General features: G+C 34.0%; 1 protein-coding gene across 2 annotated transcripts in view; it reads left to right on the top strand.

The window, feature by feature from the left end:
- The window catches only part of LOC146994239 (clavesin-2-like), a 92,902-nt gene that overhangs the window by 67,474 nt on the left and 18,864 nt on the right, over positions 1–6,564 (top strand). The window lies entirely within an intron of this gene.

Here is a 6,564-nt window from a genome sequence, read left to right as displayed (position 1 = left end):
TTGAGCTTGGTGGACTGCGTGCAGGGCACCTCCATGTATTCTAACTTCCTTGGCTATTGCAGTACGAAAAAAGTGAAGCCAGGGGGAAGAAACTAAGCCACGCCACGTGAGGGCAAGAAAACGATTACCTTACTAAGCGAAGTGAGGTAAAACGCCAGCTGGTTTCAAGATCTCAGTGTGTTTTCTGATTTTGTATGCGTAGATCTGAAAGGCCTACAAGGCACTGAATTGTTACAGCGAAATAATGTCTACATTTCCGACTTCATGTCCATGTAAAAGAATGTTTTAGAACGTGCATATACAAGTAGAATAATCGAAACTTGTGTTTCAATAGCCTTCAAGAAAGAGTTTGAGTATTTTCTTTGTGTAAAGTACACTAAGAAACATATATAGTTCTCAGATTTACCTTTTCATAATAATAATAAAAGCGATATTCGCAATTAACTTATAGCAAATCGATAAATAAACAAGGGGAGGGGGAGTGGCTAGCTCTCCATGAAAAAGAAAACAGTTTACTTTAATGTCTGATCATAATTACATTACAGGTCTTACCTTTTATGTGTTTAACTACATTTTATTTTGTACTCAAGTAGATTTGATTTTTAGTCACATTTGTTGTGTGAGTTTTAAAGTAACAACGTAAAGTTTACATATTTCTATCATTGTTTATTCAAATTAAGTTTTTTCGAAACATAAGTAATATTTATAACATGAAAACATGAAAAAGTTGAGAATTATATATACATAGAATAAGTATATTATAATCAGATCATAGTTTGAGTAAATAGTTACTGTTCTGTGTTCACAATACTTTTAATGCTATTATTCATTAATTACAGGATGCAATTACATATTGTAGAAATAAATTGAAATGGCGAGAAAAGTAAGGGAAAGAGAACGTGAAGAATCTGCTATCCTTTACGACTACCAGGAACAAAAATGGGTGTGGTTAGAGCACGTCAATCTTTCTAAGCCACGCCTACTAAGGGCATGCTCTCCCCCTTTTTTGGCTTCACTTGGACTCCGTGGAGGGCATCTCCATGAGTTCTAACCTCCTTGGTTGGAACCCTTCACTATCAATTTTACGAGCTTTTTTTAGTTCTCGGTGAATCTGGTTTTCACGTTTATTGAGAGATAATTTTTCTATTTTTTTGCTAGTGCTAGCTAAAGTTGTTTCAGCTTGTAGCTTAGCTGGTTTGGGTATTGATCTTTTAACTGGAGACTTTTGATTATTTTTGGCCGAAACTGTTTTATTTGTTTATTTATTTTTAGATAGAATTATCCGAAACATTTTTGTCTTTTGTCTGAGGATCTTTAGCTACGTTGACTTAATTTCTGAATGCATTCCTCCTCTGCTGAATAATGGCAAGTTTAGGTGCTTGGCAAGAGAGGTTAATGTAGAAAGAGTTACCTGGGATTCTTGCTTCACGCACTTCAGGTCAAAGCTGGCTAGAGGTATCGATCTTCTTGTCGGCTGAGGTTTTGCTCCAATTCTGAAAATCTGGACTTCAACAGGTAAAGCTGCTTAATAATGCATCAGTAGATTATCCGGATTGATATCGAGAGAGTTCGATGAATCAGGATCATTAGAAGCTGAGACAGGGAACGTAGAATCAATAGGCGTCGATCAAGGAGGTTAGAATACATGGAGATGGCGTCCCTGCTATTGCAGTACGAAGAAAGTGAAGCCAAGGGAAAGGAAATAAGCCACGCCACGTGAGGGCAAGAAAACGTAGTGAGGTAAACGCCAGCTGGTTTCAAGTTCTCAGTGTGTTTTCTGATTTTGTATGCGTATATATGAAATGCCTAAAAGGCACAGAATTGTTGCAGCGAAATAATGTCTACATTTCCGACTTCATGTCCATGTAAAAGAATGTTTTAGAACGTGCATAAACAAGTAGAATAATCGAAATGTGTGTTTCAATGGCTTTCAAGAAAGAGTTTGAGTATTTTCTTTGTATAAAGTACACGAAGAAACATATATAGTTCTCAGATTTACCTTTTCATAATAATAATAAAACTGATATTCGTAATTAAGTTATATGTGATGGCAAAACGATAAGTAAACAAGGGGAGGGGGAGTGGCTAACACTCCGTGGAAAAGAAAACAGTTTACTTTAATGTCTGATCATAATTACATTACAGGTTTTACCTTTTATGTGTTTAACTACATTTTAATTTGTGATCAAGTAAATATATAACTGGATTTGATTTTTAGTCAAATTTGTTGTGTGAGTTTTAAAATAACATCGTAAAACTTACATATTTCTATCATTGTTTATTCACATTAAATTTTTTCGAAATATAAGTAATATTTATAACATGAAAAATTTGAGAATTATATATACTTAGAATAAGTAAATTATAATCAAATTATAGTTTGAGTACATAGTTACTGTTCTGTGTTCACAATACTTTTAATGCTAGCATTCATTAATTACAGAATGCTATTAGATAATGTAGAAATTAATGCGGTTACATAAAGAAGAAATTATAGTAATTACATAATGAAGAAATAAAATGAAATGGCGAGAAAAGGAAAGAGGAAGTGAAAAATCTGCCATCCTTTACGACTACCAGAAACAAAATTGGGTGTGGTTAGAGCACGTCAATCTTTCTAAGCCACGACTATTAAGGGCTTGCTTTCCCCCTTTTTTGCGTGCAGGGCATCTCCATGAGTTCTTACCTCCTTGGCGTCGATATATACATCGCGTCCAAGGAGGTTAGAATACATGGAGATGCCGTCGTTGCTATTACAGTACGAAGAAAGTGAAGCCAGGGGAAGGACATAAGACACGCCACGTGAGGGCAAGAAAACGAGTACCTTACAAAGCGAAGTGAGGTAAAAAGCCAGCTAGTTTCAAGTTCTCAATGTGTTTTCTGATTTTGTATGCCTAGATCTGAAAGGCCTAAAAGGCACTGAATTGTTACAGAGAAATAATGTCTACATTTACGACTTCATGTCCATGTAAAAGAATGTTTTTACTACTACCAGGAACAAAATTGGATGTGGTTAGAGCACGTCAACCTGTCTAAGCCACGACTACTAAGGGCGTGCTTTCCCCCTTTTTTCGCTTCACTTTAACTGAGTTCTAACCTCATTGATCGCGTCAGGCTTAGGGATTAGCCGGCCATTGCTTCCGGCCAAAGAATCTGTAAGATCTCTCCTTAGAGATTCTTTGTTCCGGCTTCGCATTGTTCGGTGGCGTCGCTGCGGAGCTCATTACTCGTACGTCCTTCTCCATTAAGAGTCACCCTCCGAATCGATGATCAAGTGACGTTCAGCTAGAAACTAGACCGAACTAAAATTGGACGGCCTACTGTTACTGCGTCCTAGCTCGAACTGGAAATAATGCTGTTCTACAGGGATAGGTTTTTTACCGGAAACGCGTTTTCGTATAGCATTGATTTGTTAATCGATTCCGACCTAATTTTCAGAAATATGGAGTAACGTGCTTTACCATATTGTTCAGATAATTCTAGGTGCACAGCTCGTTCCATTACTGTCCATTTAAGTGTCAAACTCCATCACATTGCTTTCATATAATAGCTACGCTTCTTGCATAGCAATACGTAGCCTTCTTGAGACAAAAGCTATACTACGATATAAATATCTTTCATAATTTGAAATACTATTAAAATTATACAGTTTCAAACAACTGGTGGATATTCTCTACATATAATAAAAGAAAAAGTGTGTATGTGTGTCTTTCGTTTGCGCTGCGCGTATAATAGACCCACGGCTATGAAATTTGGTACATAGGTGCATCTGGACAAGAGCCAGTGCACCTCGAAGCGATTTTTTCGAAATTCGAATTCGATTTTTTTTTAAATTTTATGTTTTGTGACGAAATTGCGTCATTTTGAGACCTAATGGGCTATAGAAAAGCGAGATTTTGCTTTACATACTCCATTTTCCCATCGTCATGAAATGTAGGTACTTAGCTATTTTACGAACTTTAAATATAAATTTAATACTTAAATAAATTTCTTGTTTCAATAAATCGATTAAATACGAATTTATTTAACAAAGGGAGCTTAACATCTTTTCAACGGGATATTTTCTAAAAAAGTTTATTTTTAGATATGTACAGTTTATTTTTCTTTGATTTTTGGACACGTTAAACTTTCATCCTTGCGACTGCTTTTACAAAAAGAATTTTGGAAAAATTATAATATTTTGTATTTTAAAAAAAAAATTTAAAAGAAGCTTCCGAGTACACTTCTCACATCTCACATCTTTAAAAATGTGATTTCGGCAACAATTTTCCTTTCTTATTATTGTTGATGGATTTTTGATGAAATCCCATCATTTTGAATAGTTTCATTCTTTTAGAAATATAGGTTTGGCAACAATTTTTCATCGTATTTCTTATGTCACTGTTTTTAAGAGATTGGCATATTTCGTTGTAATTTTTTTTATATATAATACATTTTTATTGATTTTTTTTTTTTGATAAAGTTGTGCTTCAGAGTAAAATTTTGCGCGGAATTTTTTGTTTTTTGAGTTTTTTTCATGTTATTTTTTGCTTATTTCACTGTTTGTAAGATATTGAAAAGTTTTGCATGATTTTTTTTCTTCAACGGAAAGTTGGTTAATTTTTTAATAAGGATAATTAATATTTATATTACGGGATATAGCTTATTTCATTGTAATTTTTTTCTCTTGAAAATATAAGATAAAATATCATTAATTATACTTTGCTTTTCAGAATTTTTTGTTTTTTGTATTCTTTTATGTTATTTATTGCTCATTTCACTTTCTAAGATATTCAAAAGTTTTGAGTGATTTTTTTTAGTAAACAAAGTTCTTAACCTCCTTTATACCATTTGAGTTCTTAAGATTTTGCAAAGGGAAGTTTGTTAATTTATTTATTAGGATAATTAATATTTGTTTTAAGGGATATTGCTTATTTCATTGTAATTTTGTTATATGTAATAACTTTTTTTTAATGAAGGTGTTCTGCGGAGTAAAATTCTACACAGTTTTTAAATTTAACGTTTAGCGTTCCTTTCAGCCATTTTTCCGGTACATTTAAAAGCCAGACTAAGGCTGGCAGCGAAGCTGCTAGTACCTTATAAAAATTTGATTTTCATCTTTGTAAGGTTTAACAAAATTTATTTAAATTTCTATCTTTTCCAGACAGAGGATAGTGAATCTTCATTGCGAATACAATTTGTATTTTTCATTTCATTTCGAATTTTGTATCCTAAACACTTTTATGTTCTTAAATATGCTTTTCACATACATCCTGCAAAAGCTTAAAATTTTCCCTTCAAACTTTCACTCCGATAAGAAAATCGAATCAAAATACTCATTGAAGTAATATAGTATGGATAGGCGACATTTTTATCATTTGATAAAAAACACTTATGTATTGGAGTTTTTTTTTTTTTTTGTTTCTATTTCTTAGCATCGTGTAAAATAATGTCACCAATTGCACAACGTTTCCTTTTATTAAATCATAAATGCAAACAAGTATTAAGTAAAGTATTAGAAATTATTTAATTACAGCTCTCATAATGAGCAGTTATTTTTAATTCCACATTAGTTACCAAGTAGAGCAGTTATTTTTAATTCCACATTAGTTACTCTTATAGTTTCCTTCTCAACAGGTACACGCCCACAAAGCCATTCTACTGATTTCATTCAAACCAGAAGGTTAGATATAATACACAGAGAAGCCTTTGCAGTCGAAGTGCAGCCAGAAAGGGAGTGGCAAAGCATGCTTTTAGCAGGCGGGACTTGAAGTCATTTTTAAAAATACCTCTACCTTCAGTTGTCTTGAATTTTGAATATTTTGTTTCTGGATTTTAAATGATGTTATAAATAATCTTTAAGCTCAATCTGCTTTTTTGCAAGACAATTAAGCAAATATCTTTATAATTGTTTGACTAGACTCGGTGACTTTGTCAAAAAAAGTCTAGGCGAGAGAGTAGTGAAAACTTTGTGCCAGCCTTTTTGTGGTAAGAACCATAGAGTTTTCATGTACAATTACTTCAGTAGTTATACTGATGCAAGAAAGGAAAGACCTCCTCCGATCATCTGCCCAAGTGAAATGGAGCAATCTCAGAGAAAAGTTCAACAGACAGGGCGTCATGGATTATGTCGGCGTCTGACTAGAGACAAAATCACTCTGATTTTTTACTTGATTTATCACAGGAACCGAGCACTAGCTGTGCTCATGAAGGATGAGGTGCAGTTTAGCACGTTTAGACAGAAGAAAGAAACACCGCTTAAAGTTGTTATCCGCGGCCTACCTGAAGGCTCAGCAGTTGAAGAAATTAAAGCTGAACTTATAATACATGGATTTCCTGTACTCAGCGTCTCGCAGTTTACAAGAAAAATAAATGAACAGAAGTAAAGGTCCCAGTTTTCTTTGCTTTACTCAAGCGGAAGGACGAAGATACGAGCATTTACAGAAGGAAAACGCTACTAGATCTCCGGGTAGCTGAACTTATAATACATGGATTTCCTGTACTCAGCGTCTCGCAGTTTACAAGAAAAATAAATGAACAGAAGTAAAGGTCCCAGTTTTCTTTGCTTTACTCAAGCGGAAGGAC

The sequence above is a fragment of the Stegodyphus dumicola genome, chromosome 11 (assembly GCF_044657685.1).
Source record: "Stegodyphus dumicola isolate Sdum_Otavi_A_Nest chromosome 11, ASM4465768v1".
NCBI lineage: Eukaryota > Metazoa > Arthropoda > Arachnida > Araneae > Eresidae > Stegodyphus > Stegodyphus dumicola.
The sequence above is the reverse complement of the archived record's forward strand: the minus strand, read 5'-3'. Positions and strand labels throughout refer to the sequence as shown.